We start from the raw sequence: 21085 nt of genomic DNA, 5'->3' as shown, positions 1-21085 counted from the left end.
ACAGGTGCTGGAGAGGATGTGGAGAAATAGGAACACTTTTACACTGTTGGTGAGACTTTAAACTAGTTCAACCCTTGTGGAAGTCAGTGTGGCGATTCCTCAGGGATCTAGAACTAGAAATACCATTTGACCCAGCCATCCCATTACTGGGTATATACCCAAAGGACTATAAATCATGCTGCTATAAAGACACATGCACACGTATGTTTATTGTGGCATTATTCACAATAGCAAAGACTTGGAACCAACCCAAATGTCCAACAATGATAGACTGGATTAAGAAAATGTGGCTCATATACACCATGGAATACTATGCAGCCATAAAAAAGGATGAGTTCATGTCCTTTGTAGGGACATGGATGAAATTGGAAATCATCATTCTCAGTCAACTATCGCAAGAACAAAAAACCAAACACTGCATATTCTCACTCATAGGTGGGAATTGAACAATGAGAACACATGGACACAGGAAGGGGAACATCACACTCTGGGGACTGTTGTGGGGTGGGGGAAGGGGGGAGGTATAGCACTGGGAGATATACCTAATGCTAGATGACCAGTTAGTGGGTGCAGCGCACCAGCATGGCACATATATACATATGTAACTAACATGCACATTGTGCACATGTACCCTAAAACTTAAAGTATAATAATAATAAATTAATTAATTTAAAAAAAAAAAAGAAAAAGAAAATGTGGCTAACTAGGTTCCATACTCAATGTAATTACCTAAGAGGGGCTCAAAAACCTAAGGGCTTTCAGCTATCTTTGCTTCCCTTCTTTAAGGAAAGAAGATGATCCAAAACTATGGTCTAGGCACTTTTTTTTTTTAGTATTAGAAAACTTGGTCAAAATGAACTCTTAGGTGGAAATTCAATTTATATACTGTCTTAATTTATTCAGTCAACAAATATTTATTGTGCACCATTGTTCAAAGTACTGGGGATAAAGCTGTGAACACAATGAACAAAAAGCCCAGACCTCATGGAACTTACGCTTTAGAAGAAGAGGTGATCTGGTTGAAGGGTCTATGTGAGCTGGCAAAGGCAAGGAGTAGAGCCCCTGGAGCTCTTTAGTATGCATAAGAACCACCTGGAACACTTGTGGAAGTGCAGGTCCCTACCCTCCCTGCCCCCAGTCCCTCCAGACTCTGATTCTGTAGGTCTCCAGGAAGGAAATTTGGATTTTTAACAAGTACTCAAAAGTATTTGATGTAGGTGATACAGACCACACTGGAGAAGCACGGCCCTAGAGTTTCCCAAGCCACAGTTTACAAACTACGTGCCTAGATTATTTCTCTAGGGATTGGCCTTTCCATCCTCTTTCTCAGGCCGTCATCAAGAAGCATGTGATGGATGTCCCCATTGAACTAGGACCTGAGAAATGCATGAAGTTTCATTAGAGGTATTTTTTTTGTGCCAAAATCAGAGTCAAATAAAAACAAATTACTAAAACTCCAAAATTATCTTAGATTCCAAAAATACCCTTAACGGTAAACAGATGAAGACCTGTGAGCTCCTCTTGAACCAAGTTCCTAGAGTGCTTGGCATATATCTCAGCACACCAACTTAGCCTAAGTATCACAAGGATCTACTTCTGCCACTCTTTCCTGTTCTAAAGTAGTTGTTCATGAAAGGTGAGCACTGTGATTCATCTGAGTCTCTGTGTCCCTTTGTGCCACCACAGTATTTGTCATATGGTAGACAATATATGCTTGTGAAATCCTTGAATAAATGAGATAATGAATGAACAAGTGAATTAACAAATAAATAAGCCAACCTCCCCTGTATTAGCTTGCAAATGAGAGGATCTCTCTTTCTACATGATGTCCAGCTTCCTAAGTCTCTGATTTTAATGTTGAAAGAAGGCCAGAATGAAAAGGAAATCAGCCACTAATTGCTGCCTCCAAAAATTGACCCCCTCAAAAATTACAGAATGCTCTTCGCTACATGGCTTCGTGGTTTGTAAGTCCTGGAATTGGCTACATTTCAAATCATGTCTGTAAAAATACATCTACTAAAAAGAAAGCTTGTTGTATGGCAGTTTATAAGAGTTTCCTGGTCCTCTAACACCAGAGTTACATAAAGTTTCCACAGCATACCCTATTTCCATTGCAAAAACCTTTAACCTTTAAGTTAATCCCTCCCCAAATTTGATGATGATGATTGATGAAAATGACAGCAAAAGCCTCCAACTGTTTATTTAGGCATCACTGCCCTCTGCTGGATAAAATTAGAAGTTTCCATGTAAGTGTACTTAGTTTTCCAGATTCTCTGGATATAAAAGGACTTTTAAAGTTATTCTTACCTAGTCAAATCCAGGGCTAAAACTAAGGATCAGTATTTGATTTTGTCCTTTTGCCTAAGGCTCCAATATGATTCAATACAACATTGTTACTGATCCTGTCTTTATCCAAAATTGTGATGTTTTGTTCATTGGGAACTTTTTTGCGTTAAATTTTATTTTTAATATCGCATTAAAATATTGTTTATCTTGATCACTGAATCTTTTGAGGCTCCCTTAAATTTTGTCCCTATAGCAAGTGCCTCACTTGCCTTACCCTAATCCCAGCACTGGTCAAACTGCCCTAAACTACTTTCTCCAGGAAGTTGACAGCCACATTTGAACACTTCAGGAACATCTTCCTTGACCTCTCTCACTAGGTCTAGGCTCCCTAAACTAGGGTCCTGCAGAACCATGTATCTGTCCTTGCATAATTGCTGAATAAATATCTGACTCCACTCTAGACTGAGCTCCATGAAAACAGGAGACTTGTCTGGAATTTTTTCTAAGCATAGGATTTTCAGTACCAGTAGTTAGAGAATAAATATAAGTTGAATGAAAGAATTACCAAATACCAGTGAAAGAAGGAAAATCTTCCTTCTATTAGAGCAAAGTAATAATAACAGCAAAAACAACTGCTATTTCCTGATCACTTACTGCATGGCGGACTTTGTGCTGAGTAACATATGGTCTCATTTAATCCACACAACAGTCTTGCATGGCATGGACCATTAATACCCACATTTCAGCAGAGGAAGAATCTAAGGCTTAGAGAAATGCAGAAACCAGAAGCATTTCTTTCTGTAGAAAGAAATGTAGAAACATTGGTTCTAGAACTTTCCCTTCATAACACTTTTACATATCACACAAAAATAATTCTATCAAACAAGACTATAAGAGACAATAACTAAAAAAAGAAAAAAGTAGGAATTCCAAATCCCACCCAAAAAGGATTATATGCCTGTTATGTGAAAGGCTCTAGACTAAGATCTTCAGGGAATGAAAAGGAAAAGCAGAGCAAATTTCTCTCTGGGATCATCAGTTTAGGAAAATATAGAATATTTTAAAAATTAACTATGCAAATACTAATGTAAAAATATAAGATCTAGTAGGGTCAATGTCATAAGAGAAGGAATAAATGTGAGAGAAAGATTATAATCTGGTTGGAGGGATCAAGAATCCCTTCATAGTAGGTGGCAGCATGTCAGCCAAGCTCTGAAGGAGAGAATAAATATTAACAGGTAGAATTGAGGATATGAGGAGGGAGAACAATTGAGAAAGAGGCAACAGTCCAAGGAAAACCACCTTTACAAAAATCGTAACAGCGGGAATGACGACAGTGAGAGAGATCTGGTCTAACCAACTCTATCTTGCCTTTAATGTCCTAACTACCCATGGTCATGCCTGAGTGTGGGCCAAGATAATTTAGGGAGAAATTTAGTTTATAGCTTAATTGATAATAGCCCGTCCCCAAAACTACCACCTCTGTAAAACTAACTAAAGGTCACCAGGTTAGGAGGATGAGAGGGGCCTCAATTCATAGTTAAATGACTACCAGCCATTATTCTGGAAGACATAAGATTTGCAACTTCCCCAAGTACTCCTGTAAATAGCATCACTATTGTAGAATCTGAGATTGGCCTTTTGAGATGTCTTTTCAGACTTTTGCATTTCTGATGATGGGATGGTCATACGGGGACCAGCGACTCCTCTGTGGCCCCCACCCAGAAGCAGACTCAGTGCTGGAGGACGGTTTTCCACACCCCTATGATTGCATTCCCAACCAATCAGCAGCACCCATACCCTAGCCCCTGCCCACCAAACTATGGTTGAAAAATCCTAGCCTCCAAATTTTCAGGGAGGCTGATTTTAGTAATAATCAAACACCAATCTGCCGTTTAGCGGGTTCTGCACGTATTAAACTCTTTCTTTATTGCAATTCCCCTGTCTTGATAAATTGGCTCTATCTTAGCAGTGGGCAAGAAGAACACACTGAGTGGTTACACAAACACAAGGAAAGAGGCAGGAGCGCGTGTGTGTGTGTGTGTGTACGGGAATGTTGCAGTTTGTCTGCAACACAAGGCACACATAGAAAGTAAAGGGACATGGGGCAGGAATGCAGACTGGAACATAGCACCAAGGCACCCCCATGCCAGGCCAAGGGACCCTTACATAAGTATTTCCTACTAGAAAGAAAGAACATTCCTGAGCAGGGAAATGCTGTGAAGCTCAAACCCTCCTCCCCCACCAAAATCCATTGCCTCGGGCTGCTGGTAGTTCCCCTGGCTAATAAGGATACCTCATCCGAGCCATTTCCACTTCCAGGCTTTGTCACCTGCTGAGGCCAGAAAGGCAGTGAAAGGGTCTGGAAGCATTGGTGGCCTAGGGAGGGTGGCCCCTGGTGGCCACTCAGCTAACCAACATGGTGGCAGAGGCGGCAGCGGAGGCCCCACTGCGCTACGTGGGTCTGGGTTGGAATAACAGAGTAAATGGTGGGCAGCAACTTAGCACTGGCATTATTGGTGAGGCTGGGACACAGGCTCTCCAAGTCCCGCTGTGGAGGAGGTGCTGGCATCTACATGCACACCGTTCCTAATAGTAAAATCCTTGGAAGACCTTGATGTAGTTCTGTGTTCAATCACGGCTCAGAAAGGAGCACTATTTAGTCAGTGAAAACCACAAAAACATTTTTTCTAAAATCAATAAACAAGTTGGAAATTATTAGAATAATTTGGTGAGTGATATGCACCAGAATTAGTTATATCACTTGTTTTGTGACATACAGTTTAGTTTAGAGAATAAGAAACCCATTTCTGATTTTCTTTTTTTTTTTTTAACACTTCACAAACTTGTGTGTCATCCTTGTACAGGGACTGTGCTAATGTTCTCTGTATCATTCCAGTTTTGGTATGTGTGCCACCAAAGCGAGCACTGTCATTTTCTTATTCACTTATTTATCTATGCAGCCATAGCAGTTGTTGGATGTTTTAAATACCTCTCAGGTTTGCAGTCATTCATTCACATAGAGACAGAAAGCTGTCATGACGGCCTGGCAGCAAATGAGGGGACATGAAGACGTCCCTCCTACACAGTGGCTGAGCTGATCTCCCTGCATCCAAGACCATTCCCACCCACCCTGCAGAGCTCTGTCCTATGACATCACCTGCTGACTCCCCTAAAATAGCACACTGACATAATGTAGATGTGGTTTACTTTTTCCTTCAGAGGTGGAGGACACTGTTACCAGAACAGAACAGGTTTATTGCCTGATTAACTGGCCTAAACGGTGGGTGAGATGTATTCATCCATTTCTAATTAGTGAAAGCTGGCTTTGTGCCAAGCTCTGTGCTAGACTCTGGGACACAGTAAGAAGAAATGAGTAAGCAAAGGAGCCTCTGGAGGAAGGACACCCGCTCAGCCTTAGAGGGTAGGAAAAGCTTCTGGGAGAAAGTGGTGTTGACAACGCTGGGACCTGAGAGATGAGGAAACATTAGCCAGGCTCTTCAGATGCTGGGGAGGAGACAGGGAAAAAGAAAGGAGAGGAGGGAGGGAGAAGGAGCAGAACACAATTGCAGGAAAAAAACAGTAAGTTCTTAAAGACTTGCAAGAGAAAAAATATAGTTCCTTGGGGAAAGTGGATGCTTCTTAAGCCTGGAGCACTGAGCACAAGGTGGGTGCTATAGTTTGGATGTTTGTTTGTCCCCTCTAAGCCTTATGTTGAAATTTAATCCCCAGTGTGGCCATACTGGGAGGTGGGGCCTAATGGAAGATGTTTGGGTCATGGAGATGGATCCTGCATGAATACATTAATGCCCTCCATGGGGGGTGAGGGTGAGTGACTTCTCACTCTATTAATTCCCTCAAACATCGGTTGTTAAAAAGAGCTGGCACCTCCCACCTCTCTTGCTTGTCCCCTCTCTCAGCATGTGATATCTGCACACACTGACTCCCCTTCCCCTTACACCATAAGTGGAAGCAGCCTGTGGCCCTCACCCAATGCAGACGCCCAATCTTGAACTTTCCAGTCATTGGAATCATAAGCCAAATGATCCTTTTCTCTTTATCAACAGCCCAGCTTCAGGTATTCATTTACAGCAACACAAAACAGACTAAGACAGTGGGGAGCTGTCAGAGGTAAGACTGGGGTGACAAAGCAAGGCCCAGGTCACAGAGGTCTTCATAAGCCACATGAACAGGACTGGGCTTTATTGTGAGAGTAATGGGAGGTCGTTGAAAAGATTTAAGAGAAGGGTAATGTGATCAGATTTGCATTTGAGACAGGGTACCCTAGCTGCAGTGTAGGGACTAGGTGGGAGAGGGCTAGACTGGAAGCAGGGAAACAGTAAGGATTCTTGCTGTGGTAAATCAGGTGAAAGAAAGATGACGGTGTCAGAACTTAACTAATGACCACGGGGTTGACAGAAGTGGGCATTTCACACACTATTTATTACAAAGAATTAAAGACCTTGGTGACTGATGGATGGTTTTAAGAACTGAAACTTTGTGTCCCTCTCAACTCCCGACAAAATTTATATTTTGAAACCCTAACTTTTATGTGGCTATATTTGGAGCTAGGACCTCTAAAGAAGCAATTAAGGTTAAATGAGGCCATAGGTATGGGGCCCTGATCCAATAGGATGTGTCCTTCCTTATAAGAAGAGAAACCAGAGAACTTGCTCTCTCTCTCTCTCTCTGCCCGCCATGTAAGGACACATTAAAAAGGTGGCCATCTGTAAACCAGGAAAAAAGCCCTCAGCAAAAACTAAATTTACCAGCACATTCATCTTAGACTTTCCAGCTTCCAGAACTATGAGAAAATAAATTTCTGTTGTTTAAGTCACCTAGCCCATGATATTTTGTCATAGCAGCCAAATAGACTAATACAGATGAGGGTTCACAGAGAGAGAGGAGTGAAATGGGACCTCCAGGGTTCTAGCTTGGTTAAGATGCGACCAGGAATACCAGGCACTGATAGGTGTGCACAGGAGAAACAGGCTTGTGGGGAGGATGAGTTCCAATCTGGGCATGTAGGGTTTGAGGGACTATGGGACATCCAGGCAGAGATGCCCAGTAAGCAGTTGGATACATAAGTCTGGAGCTCAGAAGAAGCAGCTAGATCAGAGATGCAGATTTAACAATAAGCATATAGCTGATAATTAAAGCCTTGAAACAACAAGATATTTCTCAGGAAGCGAATGAGGATGAATAAAAAGAAAAAAAAAGACTGAGGACATACATCAAAAAATCACCAATGTTTAAGGAATGGAGAGGAAAAAGAAGAGCTTTTGGGGAAGTTTAAAACTGGAAGGGGAAAAATCCAAAAATGATGGTGGACAAACATAAATGGGGGTGTGGAAATATCAAGAGGGAGAGCATGAACAATACTGTTGGCTGTTTATGGGAAACTAAGTTAGGTCAAGGCAGAGAAGGGATGCATTGGTTCAGCAGTGCAGGGGATGCTGGCAACCTGGAAAAGAGGACCTTCAGTGGAGTGGCAAGGGCAGAGTCCAGGTGCAGAGTAAAGGGCAGAATTAGCAGAATAAACTCTGAGAGAAGTGGAAGTAAAACAATAGCAGAAATAAGGTCAAACCATATTTGCAAATATTTTTACTCTTGAGCTGTAATTTTTTTTTTTTTTTTTTTTTTGAGACGGAGTTTCCCTCTGTCACCCAGGCTGGAGTGCAGTGGCGCGATCTCGGCTCACTGCAAGCTCCACCTCCCAGGTTCACACCATTCTCCTGCCTCAGCCTCCCGAGTAGCTGGGACTACAGGCGCCCACCAACACACCCGGCTAGTTTTTTGTATTTTTAGTAGAGACAGGGTTTCACAGTGTTAGCCAGGATGGTCTCGATCTCCTGACCTCATGATCCACCCGCCTCGGCCTCCCAAAGTGCTGGGATTACAGGCGTGAGCCACCACGCCCGGCCGAGCTATAATTTTTTGATAGATGTAAACAGGAAGATGGAATTCGTTACTAGAAGCCATAAAGAGATACTTTATTTGTGTAATGCTATTTCTTAAATTAGACTATATGGCAGGTTAGAAATGAAGTCACATTTCAACATTATGTGGAACTAGATTGGTATATTTTGTTCAGATTAGATTTTAATGGAAACGAAGCTTTGTGAACTTTTAAGCTTTCAAAATGGTTTCTTTTGTTTATTTGTAAAGTGGCTTGAGAGCAACTATAAATACATTTTGACATCAGGCAAATTCCAGGAAAGTTATCTCTGTGTATGTAATATTGGTTGTCATTACGGTGATTTGGAGAAAATAATACTCTGTACATTATTATAACCAAATGATCCATATTGACCCAAAGCCTTACTGAACTATTGTTGAGATAGAAATATCTGGACTGTAGTAAGAGTCTTGGAAGTGCTAATTCTCACCCTCTCCCTCTACCTCCCACTTTTTCTCTGCCTCTGTAATCATCCAAATGCAAAAAGCCCTAAATCAACACTTGGCAAAATCCTCCTAACATTATTTTGAGACGTTTCTGTTTACTTGTGAGTTTTAATTCCTCTGCAAGGAGTTCTTCCCTGCTCTCAAATCCCGAAATGTACTAGAGGATTCTATCACTCTCCTCCTCCCTCCAAATCCCAGAACTTGGCCCATCGAAGACCCATAACCTTACTTTCCCTCTGATTCTCTTCTGCTCCTCCCAAGTCCAGGCAGACATTATCCGGTATTTATGTGGGAGAACTGGCTCTAACTGTTCATGTGGTTTTCCAAACTTTGTGTTTGCCTGGTCTTAACTTCAAAAATACAAAAGTTAAAAATTACTTTTCTTTTACCTGCAATCTGCTCTGTGTCAGCCCATCTCTATGGCATAAAGATAAATTTCATACTACATCAGACTGACGAAGAGATACAAAACCTATAGGGAGGGAATTTTAGTTAATATCTCAAAATATTATCTTGCCACTTAAGCAAATAAAAGAGAGAGATAGAAAGGAGGAGGAAGGAAAGAAAGAGGAAGGAAGGAAGGGAGGGAGGGAGGAAAGTCATCAGATTTAATTTAAAAATTAGATTACCCCTATCATCTAACAACACAATCACTGGGAACAATTTTGGTATATATCTTTTCAATTTATTATCTATATATCCATCTATATTTTTCTACTATGTCTATCTTTTGCTACCTGTAGGTTGCAATCTGCTTTATTGAATTTAATAATTCACTTCTCTCATGCTTGACAGCATTACTCAATTCTGAAAAGCCTTTCTAAATATAAAAAAAGTAAATATACATTTTTTCTTTAATTTTTAATGAAAAAATTTATGACACTTTTTTATCTTAACCTACCTTACCCAAACAATTTTCACATTGCTAACTAAGCAATAAAAACAAGTTTATACAAACAGCAGACAACAGTATCCCAAAGTATCTGAATATGGTTTGTATATTGACTAAAATATAATAAAGATCTATTGTACTCACAAAATGAGGACAAATAGTCTTCGTAGTGGATGTTGGTTGACAGTTGTGAGAAAGTCATTCTTTTGGAAGATGAATTTTCTATACACCATTTTCTTTACCAATTTTTCACATTTTCAGGGATTCATGATTATATTTGGCACTCAAATTAGAAATAATTGGACTTAGAAATAAAGTTAGATCACTGAAAGCTATCTATAGGGTAAAATAAAGGCTAAGTCTTTGTGTTAGTCTGTTTTCATACTGCTATAAAGAACTGCTCAAGACTGGGTAATTTATAAAGGAAAGAGGTTTAATTGACTCACAGTTCAGCAGGGCTGGGGAGGCCTCAGGAAACTTACAATCATGGTGGAAGGCACCTCTTCACAGGGCAGCAGGAGGGAGAATGAGTGCAAGCAGGGGAAATGCCAGACGCTTATAAAACCATCAGATGTCATGAGAACTTACTCACTATCATGAGAACAGCATGGGGAAACCGCCCCCATGATTTAATCACTTCCCACTGGGTCTCTTCCACAACATGTGGGGATTATGGGAACTAAAATTCAAGATGAGATTTGGGTGAGGACACAGCCAAACCATATCAGTTTTATAATTCTTAGCAATGTATGGAAAGAGCACACAGAGACACTATGTCTTTACCCCACTGGATTGGTGAACCTACACAAAGCAAAGTATTTAGAATCACCTAATATGGTGCCCAATTCTACTTGTTTCACATTATATTATTTGACTAGAAACTACTGTGTTGAGAAAATTGGTTTGGTTAACATGGTTATCCTAAAATCATTTGGTTAACATGGTTATCCTAAAAGCATAATGTTTAAACAATCTGGTTTGGTTAACATGGTTATCCTAAAACTATAATGTTTCATATCGCATATTTACTTAGTATTGCTTGGGTGAAAAATAGTTAAATTTTTTTAAACATTGTCTGAAAAGTTGTATAACTGTGAAATAGCCAATATGGCCAAAAATTGTTGAATGAACAGTCATTATATGAAGTAAATCTATCTATGGAAACATCATTTTATGCCAGTAAATATGATTCTACAGCAATATTTTAAATGGCTGCATAAATTCCATTATGTAAATGTACCGAAATGTATTTAAACAATTCACAATTATTAGAAATTTAGTGATTTTTTTCCAGATTTCATTGTTGTAAACAATACTATGCATGATCCTTCTTGTGGTGAAGTCTCCTAAGAGGCTTTTCATATTAAAGTATTAGCCCTTTTATCCAAAGCTAGACCCCAATTCTTCTGATTCCCAAGTTAGTATTTTTCTCTCTATGCCAAATTGAGGAGACAGGGATCACACTAAATTTGCTGTACATAGATTGACACAACCACAGAAACAAACAAGCAAAGATTCCCATGAACACACACATATTAAAAGTAATGGCAAAACTGCAATTACTTTTGTACCAACCTAATAGAAGTTTATGTTGATCGTTTGATTCAGAAGAATGCAATTCTCACTACAGAGTAATTGACCAACGGTTTATTAAATAATATGCTTTTCAGAGGAATATAACCAAGAAAAAAATTTACTTCTTGTCCAAATTTGTCTTCATAGTTTAGTTTGGAAATCCCTTCTGAAAGACTCAATGCTTTAGGCTAGAGTCTCTTTAAGAGTTTTTCAACTTTCCTTGTTAACCAAGTAAGGGAAAACTGTGTTATGCTAGAAAAAAAAAAAATGGCCTGGTTCTAATTCTTTTGCCTTTACCTTTGTTCCTTCATTGACTTGTAAAGGTAATTAATATGGAAAAACTCTGGTGATCCATATGGCCAGTGTTTTCCACTAATTAAGGTGTTAGTTCACATACACACACAGACACATACATGTGTTACCTGGGCAACTATACACAGAAGCAGAAATTAATTAACATGGTGACAAATATAATTAAAGCAAGAACCTATGGCCTTAAAATGGTATTATCTGGTATCACCAAAAGAGTAAGACTGAATGTGTTTTCATTTACAGAGAAGTAAATGGCTTCAAATTCCTATTTCCAATTCAGTTATGACATTTTCCTGATGAAGCATACGTCCTGGCCAGAGTACTGTGTTATAAACAAGCAAATTTCCTGTAAATGTTACAAATCTATTTCAAATCTAACAGGTTCTCTTATTTCTCCAATAGCTCAGGTTAAAAATATATATATATACAGCACATTAATATAATTTATCCATCTTGTTCAGGAAGAATAGAGAATTGGTAAGGTTAATTGATTTCCCATTTACTATTTCTGGTGTTGGTTTCCATGAAAAAAAAAGATGTGTTTGGATGTCAGCAAATCAATAACTATTTCATTTTCCTTCATTCTTTTTATGAGGAGGCAGCCTAGGGCAGTGAAAGCCTCCCCAGACATAGGAGACATGGAAATGCCTAAGAGGTGCTACTGCTGCTGGAACAGACACCTGGAATTGGTAGTTGCCATAACCCACAATCCTCACAACAATCACCAGCAATTTCTGGCAATTCAACAATTTCCACTGTTATGGAAGCCAGAATCAGAAAGCTTACCCTTTCCTCCCACTTCTGAACTCTCATAAATGCCACTTACTGACAGAACCTAAAAGGCAGCCTCTTGGCAAAGGATCCTGGGAAATGTAGTTTGTAGACTCCCAGAACTAGCAGTACAGAAGCAAGTAAGGAAGAGTAAGTGCTCAGCTTAGAGACAGCAGATAAATAATTGGCACACCTCTAAAACTAAAAACAGAAGCAGAAAAGCAAAACAGAATTACGGAATTCAGAGGAAACACTGACAGTACAGAGAACGGTAACCAAAAAAAACTTTTTAAGAAATGATTAAGAACAGAAAAAACAAGAAAAGGTAGGACATCCATAAAAACAGAATGAGACACTGTTAAATAAAAAGGCATCTTAAAACAAGAGAGAGCAAATGGAAACAAAAACTGTGATAATTAAAATTAAAAATAAAAGTTCAAAAGAAGACTTGAAAGGCAAGGTAAAAAAAAATCCCATAAAATTTAAATACATAGGAGTAGAAAAAATGACAAAATTAGAGGATCTACTAAGATCTGAATAATAAGAACTTCAGAAAAAGAAAACGGAAAATAGATGAAAGGAACATATAAAAGACATAATAAAAGAAAAATTGCTAGAACTGAAGAAAATAAATCTATAGTTTGAAAAGCCCCACCCAAGTACCCAAAAATGACCAAGGCATGTCACCAGAAAATTTCAGCACACCAGGGATAAAAAGAAAATCCTAAAAGTTTAAATAGAAGAAAAAAGAGACCATGTATAAAGATTCAGGAATAAAAAGTCATCAGACTTCTTTTTTTTTTTTTTTTTTGAGATGGAGTTTCCGCTCTTGTTGCCCAGGCTGGAGTACAATGACACAATCTCAGCTCACCGCAACCTCCACCTCCTGGGTCCAAGCGATTCTCCTGCCCCAGTCTCCCGAGTATCTGGGATTACAGGCATGTACTACCACTCCTGGCTAATTTTGCATTTTTAGTAGAGACAGGAGTTTCTCCATGTTGGTCAGGCTGGTCTCAAACTCCCGACCTCAGGTGATCCACCCGCCTCGGCCTCTCAAAGTGCTGGGATTACAGGTGTGAGCCACCACACCCAACCAAAGTCATCAGACTTTTAAAGAGCAAAAATAAAGGAGAAAGGAATAGAAAGTATCATCAAAATTTTGAAGAAAACTTATTTCTAACATACAATTCTGTCCCATCTATATTATCAAACAAAAGGTAAAATAAAAATAAAAACATTTTTAGAATACAGGTTACCCCAAAATTGTCTCCCAAGCATTGTTTCCCAAAAAGTTATTGTAAGGTAAATTCCACCACAAGAAGGAAGTAAACCAAGAAGTCATGAGTTTCAAAAGAAGGAATGAAACACAGAAGAGGTGAGGGGAATTTGGATGAGAATTGGTTCCTCAATGGCAGCTATGCAAAAGCCTAGAGATCAGCCAATCCAGACTGGATTAGTAGGATAAAAGGCTCTGGAACAGAGTTGTTTCCATGGGGAAGAGTAAAGGGGAGGACTGATAGATCAAGTATGGCTATACAAAAAGGACATGTACAATTCTGTCCGAGTACTTGGGAAAGAGTTGACAGGTACATGGAAAACCAAATATATTGGTGGTGGGGGGAGGATCCTAGCAACTACTAACTCCAGCAAAAACAAAAAGTTATAAAAGAAATGTATTACATTTTATGATAATGCTGTGAACAATACGTACATAATTAAAAGAACGTAAATGGGGAATACTGATTTCACCAAAAATGTATAATGTAGTAGATGTTTGCATGGGGTCAGAGAAAGCACTGGTGATGTGGGAGTATATAAGAGATAAAATCTCAACTATGCTAGTAGAAAATCAATAGAATATATTGAAAACTAAAACATTAAGGAATGTCATTTAACCATGACGATCCATTTTACACATCATGAAACTATTGCTTTTAAATTGTCAGCAAGTTTTCACAGGTCATACTCAGAAATGGACAGTGCTAGGATTCCAGTCCTAGCCTGTCATGCAAAACCTGTGCCTTCGACTCCTTTATGTGCTGATTCTGCTTCATTGGCAGTGTCATCTTTTATGTCTTTTATGTTTAAGCTCTAAGTCCCACTCTCTAACGTGTGCATTTCTAACACCATAGAATCCCACATGACATCATGTTAGGGATATTACTCAGAACCTATTGCAGAGGAGAATCATACCAAATCACTTGTCATATAATGTGCTAACCACAAATGGTAGCACATCCTTTGACCAGCATCCTCAGAATAAACTATAACACCAAGATCCTCTTACAATTTTAAAAGGAAATCATCTAAAAATGGGTTGTTCTCATTCATGACCTCTCAAAAATAAAGATTCTTAATAATCATTAAAATTCTTAATGATTTTTAGTAATCATAACTCTTTATGAATGATTTCATACCATTTCTTTTGGTGTCTCACAGAAATGCCCATTTTCATATTGAAAGCTACTTTGGAGAACTTTTTAAGTACATGTCAAGTCTAAAGTTGTAGTTTTTGCCAGATATAAATTGGAACAACCTGAGGAGTTTTTTCAAATACTGATCCCTAGACACCAGCACAGACCAATTAAAAATCAGAATCTCTAGATGTTTTAAAAGCATTCCAGGTTATTCTAATATAAAGTGTTGAAAACCATAGGTTCACAATGTCAGAGTCGTTTGAACCTGTCCAACTCCATTTTGAATAGGGGCTGGGTAAAATGAGGCTGAGATCTACTGGGCTGCACTCCCAGGAGGTTAAGGCATTCTTAGTTACAGGATAAGGCAGGTGGTTGGCATAGATACAGGTCATAAAGACCTTGCTAATAAAACAGGTTGCAGTAAAGGAGCCGGATAAAACCCACCATAACCAAGATGATGACAAGAGTGACCTCTGGTAGTCCTCGCTGCTACACTCCCACCAGCGCCATGACAGTTTAAAAATGCAATGGCAACAACAGGTTACCCTGTGTGGTCCAAAAAGGGGAGGCATGAATAATCCACCCCTTGTTTAGCATATCATCAAGAAATAACCATAAAGTGGGCAACCACCAGCCTTCGGGGCTGCTGTGTCTATGGAGTAAGCATTCTTTTTTTCTCTACTTTCTTAATAAACTTGCTTTCACTTTACGGACTCACCTTGAATTATTTCTTGCGCAAAATCCAAGAACCCTCTCTTGGGGTCTGGATCAGAACCCCCTCTCCGGTAACAACAATAGTGATTCTCAAAATGTGGTTCCCAAATCAGCAGCACTAGCATCACCCGGGAACTTGTCAGAAATGCAGATTGAGCTCTGGCGACCAGAAGTCTGAAGTCAAGGTGTTGGCGTGGCGTGACCTCACTCCCTCCCAAGGCTCCCCGGTTCCTTGCCTCTTCCAGTTTCTGGTGTCTGTTGGCATTCACTGTGGCTGCATCCCTCCAATCTCTGCCTCCGTCTTCACATGGCTCTCTCATCTGTGTGTCTGTGTCTTCCCTTCTTCTGTCCCTTACAAAGACACTTGTCATTGGATGTAGGGTCCACTTGGTAATCCAGAATGATCTCATCTTAAGATTCTTAACTTAATTACACCTGCAAAGACACCCTTACCCTCACATTCATAGGTTCTGGGGACATATTTTTTGGGGGACACCATTCAACCCACTACAACACTCAAGTTTGAGAAGCAGTGGTAGAGGCAGAATGAATGAGGAAATTCCACATGGAAAGGTGCTCCCTTCAATTTCACACAAATCCTCCCCCCTCTTTTCATTTTCTCCTCTTGTTCACTTCTTTCTCTTCCTTTTATTCACTTGATTGTTATGTGTTTCTATTTCTTTTCCACTATTTATTTTTTTTTCCTCATATTCCTTGAGAAAAAATTTTTCCATTACTTTTTGACTCTTATAGCCCCGTTCAGGCTGCAAACTGCATTTCCGTTTTAGAAGAAAATTCAGAATAGTGAAACAAGGCTTCCTTTTTTGGGTGAAATATCAAAAATCATATTTCACATAAAATGTGATCAAATCTGATTTTAGAATACTACAGATAAATGCTGTAGATGGTTTAGTAATTCTGTTTTTCCCATTGCAACCAGTGTCCTCTAGTGGTCAATGTTAGAATTGATAGTAAAAAATAAACATTTTCATCTCTTTTCTTGCTTACTGATTAAATAATATATGTTGAGAAAGCAATGTGTGTCAGATACTGTAGATGTCTATATAAGACACCTAGACAAGTAAAATTAAGATGCCATCCTTCAAAAGCTCGACTTTTTCCTGTATTATTTCAGAGATGCTGGAATATTTGATTGGAATATTTATTTCATTAAAATCTATGAAAACCATTTCAAGTTCATTAGTGTAACTATGCAGACGTCCTAGCAAGCAATTTTTTTTGTCCAGAGGGATTATTCCAAGAAACTTTATAATGTATGAAAAATGAATGAAACATACAACATAACTCAGGTCAGAAACACTTGGTGTGATGATTTAATAAATTGTACATGCCAATATAAAAATTTTAACTCTTTGAAATCCCTTTATCTCTCATGCTAATCCTTATATCTCTTTTATGTTTTGAAGAATAGCAAATTGGTTCAAGAGTGCACTAATCAAGCACACACATTTTACTCTCTTTCCTCCCCAAATCCCATGGAAATAAAAATAAATAAATAAAATAAACATGAGAATAAATCTGTAAAGAATTGAATCATGGGAAACTGGCATCACCACACCAAAAGAAAGTGCAATTTTGACTAAATGTACAGGGTAAGTGTATAGCAGAGTCATGTCAGGCATGAGAATTCCTGATCTGAGTAGGGTTTTCCAAGAGTTGTATTGGTCTTCACAAGACAAGGAGGTACTTAGGGGCGAAGAGGCCATAGCAGGAAGGGAAGCTGGGGGAGTGTTCATGTGGAGAGCCCAGCTTCTGAGATGCTTTCCTCTTAAACCCCAATAAAAGAATCTTCCAGTTAGAAATCTAGTCTTTCTCCTCCTACACTATAATTCCCTCTTTTAAACTTTTCCTATCCTTCAGTAGATAAATTCTTATTGTTATGGGCTAAGTTGTATCCCCAAAAATGCATGTGTTGAAGTCCTAACCCCCAGTACCTCGGAATATGACTGTATTTGGAGGTAGGGTCTTTAAAAAGGTAAGTAAGGTAAACTGAGGTCATATGGGAAGGCCCTAATCCAATATAACTGTTTCATAATAAGAAAAGGAGACTAGGCAGCCGGCAACACACAGACTGAGGGACAAGCACGACAGGGCACAGCAAGAAGGCCGCCACCTGCAGGTCAAGGAAAGAAGCTTCACTGTAAAACAACTCCCCTGACACCTTGATCTTGGACTTCCAACCTCCAGAACTGTCAGAAAATAAACTTCTGTTGTTTAAGCCACCCACTCTGTGGTAATTTGTTATGGCAGCAAACTAATACACATATTCACCTGCAGAGCCTGGTGGAATAATCTTAAGAGAGGTTGCACAGGACAATTCATAAAAAGTGAATGAAAGGGAGTCCCAATACCTCGTTATCACACTGGCACCCCTCAAGAGGGATCCTTATTATTTCAAGTCTATGAGCTGTAGCACAATGCACAGGACAATTCATAAAAAGTGAATGAAAGGGACTCCCAATACCTCGTTATCACACTGGCACCCCTCAAGAGGGATCCTTATTATTTCAAGTCTATGAGCTGTAGCACAATGCAGTCTGCAGAAAGACGAGGAAATTTTAGAAAGAGCAGTAAAACCAAGATGTTCAGAAGCATCCCTGAGTGGACAACTGGAGACACAGATGACTGAACTATCTGCTTCCACTGCTCCTGCATGATGATTTTACTTAGTACATGGATGAGTATTCATTTTAACCATTACATATTTTTCTGGGTGTAATACATACAATTATTATATCAATTGCATTATTTTACAGACATTGCTGCTAAAAATAAGGCTAGTAAAAATCAAGAATTGATTTAAAGCTGAAGAGGAAAAGTGAAAAATTCCATAAAGAAAAAAAATTTATGTACAAGGCAATAATGATCATACATCTACAACCTAAGATGCTAGGAAACAAAAGAGTATATATACAGAGTTCTAAGAGGAAAGGATTTAGAACCTGAAATCCCATATCCAGACAAATTATCACTCACATAAAAGGACAAAATAAGGATATTTGTAGATGTCACACAAAACTTTTAGATATAACTACTGATCTGGTTTGGACCTGTGTCCCCACCAAAGCTCATGTTGAATCGTAATCCCCATTGTTGGAGGTGGGGCCTGGTAGGAGGTGATTGGATCATGGTGGCAGATTTCTCATGAATGAGTTCATACCATCCCCTTGGTACTGTCCTCATGATAGTGAGTGAGTTCTCATGAGACTGGTGGTTTAAAACTGTGTGGCACCTCCCTGCTCTCTGTCTCAGTCCTGCTTTTGCCGTGTGATGTGCCTGCTCCCCCTTTGCCTTCTGCATGATTGTGAGCTTCCTGACACCTCCCCAGAAGCAGACGCAGCTATGCTTCCTGCACAGCCTGCAGGACCATGAGCCAAATTAAAACTTGCTTTTTTATAAATTACCCAGTCTCAGGTATTTCTTTATAGCAATGAAAGAACCGACTAATACAAATACTGAATGAGGAACTTCAGTAAGAAGGAAATTGAATCTCATAAGTTAAATTGTATGTAAGAAACATTGGTAAGCACATTGATAATATGTGATAAAATAAATACTGAGGCCTGGTGCCAGTGACTCACACCTGTAATCCCAGCACTTTGGGAGGCCGAGGCAGATGGATCACTTGGGTCAGGAGTTCGAGACTAGTCTGGCCAGCATGGTGAAACCCCACCTCTACTAAAAATACAAAAATTAGATGTGTGTGGTGGCTGGCGCCTGTAATTCCAGCTACTCGGGAGGCTGAGGCATGAGAATCGCTTGAGCCTGGGAGGCAGAGGTTGCAGTGAGCTGAGATTGTGCCACTGCACTCCAGCCTGGGCAACAGAACGAGACCCTGTCTCAAAATAAATAAATACATACATACATACACACACACACACACATACTGAGTGTTGAGTAAGGTAGAGAATAGAGAATTCCCTTCTCTTGGCATGAGTAGAGAGGAGGGCTTGGTTTGGGAAGCCCTATGTTATAGGACTGGGATCCCCCATCTTGCATTCCCTTTTTAGGGTGCTGATAGGCGGGAAAAAACACTTTGGGCTTAGCCCCAGATAGTCTGAACACAAGAGGTAGCTCTTTATGGGTAAATGCCAATTGTCCACACTTGGTGTCCATAGTGAGCACTGGTGATCTCAAGCACAGTCTCCCCTCTCCCCACCAGGTCCCCACTGGGGTAAGAAGAGCCCTTGTGATATGGTTTGGCTCTGTGTCCCCACCCAAATCTCATCTTGAATTGTATCTCCTACAATTCCCACGAGGTTTGGGAGGGACCCGGTGCGAGATAACTGAATCAAGGGGGCAGTTTCCATCATACTGTCCTCGTGGTAGTGAATAAGTCTCACAAGATCTGATGGTTTTACCAGGGATTTCCGCTTTTGTATCTTCCTCATTCTCTCTTTGCCTGCTGCCATCCTGTCTCCCTCATTCTCTTTGCCTGCTGCCATCCATGTAAGAGGAGACTGGATCCTCTTTGCTGTCCGCCATGATTGTGAGGCTTCCCCAGCCATGTGAAATTGCCAGTCCAATTAAAACTCTTTCTTTTGTAAATTGCCCAGTCTCTGGTATGTCTTTATCAGCAGCGCGAAAACGGACTAATGCATCTTGGTTTCAGCTTGCTCACTGCTCAGCAATCAAGAAGATCCCTGGGCCAGTCATTTGAAATACAATTTTATCTTCAAAATAGGTATATAAAAATGATTAACTTGAGAATATAGAAACAGAGGAACTAAAATACTAGACAATAAATAACAATAACATATAATAAAGGAGGAAAACAGAGATAAACAATCCAAAGATTATTTGGAAGGGAGTTAAAGATATAGGCAAACTTAGATTCCATTGAAGCAACTAAGTATGCATAAATTTAAGAGTGAATGTAAGAACAAGTGAAATAGAATATATAACTTCCAAACTATTAGAGTCGAAAAATGAAAAAGAATTTGATCAATCCAATCAAATTTTAAAGAGAAAAAAGATGCAAAGAACATGTAGCATATAAAATGCACAAAATGAGATGGTAGAAATAACTTCAAATAGATCAGTAACCTAAAGTGATTAGAATAAACTCACCAATTAAGAGACAAATATTCTAAAAAAGAATTTTTCTAAGAAAAGGTTTAGAAAAATAAAATACACATATATGCTCTCTTTAAGAGATTCACATGAAACCCAACAGCACAGAAAATTTGTAGGAAAATATGGCAAATGTTATACTAACCAAAAGAAAGCTAATGTAACCATGTTAATATTAATAGCAGACAGAATAGACTTTAGGATTTAAAAAAAATCCTTTTAGGGATAAAGAGAGTCATTATATAATAATGAAAACGAATTCACCACAATGATATAATAATTTTTAGCTTATACATACTTAACAGCATCACCTAAAAAGATATAAAGCAAAAATTCAGAGAATTACAAAATGAATATGATAAATTCACAGTCACAATAGGAAATATCAACATAGGTCTATGAGTAATTGACAGTTTGAGCAGAGCCAAACTATTAATCTTTATATAGTAATTATACAGAGAAAAACCTGTAACGAACAATTAGTAAGCACACATCGTTTTCAAACACGTACAGTATGTTTACAAAATTTACCATATACTAGGTAATTTTCAGCAAACACTAAGAATTAATGTCATGCATACCAGACTCTGGCTACTATAGAAAAATGTAGAATTCAATA

General features: G+C 39.1%; 1 non-coding gene across 1 annotated transcript; it reads right to left on the bottom strand.

The window, feature by feature from the left end:
• Positions 1 to 5108: 5108 nt before the first annotated feature.
• Positions 5109 to 5215, bottom strand: LOC112440964 (U6 spliceosomal RNA). The gene has a single exon (XR_003028941.1). It is a non-coding gene; the product is annotated as a U6 spliceosomal RNA (small nuclear RNA).
• Between the last annotated feature and the right edge of the window lie 15870 nt (positions 5216 to 21085).

This window comes from Pan paniscus, chromosome 11, assembly GCF_029289425.2.
Source record: "Pan paniscus chromosome 11, NHGRI_mPanPan1-v2.0_pri, whole genome shotgun sequence".
Lineage (NCBI taxonomy): Eukaryota > Metazoa > Chordata > Mammalia > Primates > Hominidae > Pan > Pan paniscus.
The sequence above is the reverse complement of the archived record's forward strand: the minus strand, read 5'-3'. Positions and strand labels throughout refer to the sequence as shown.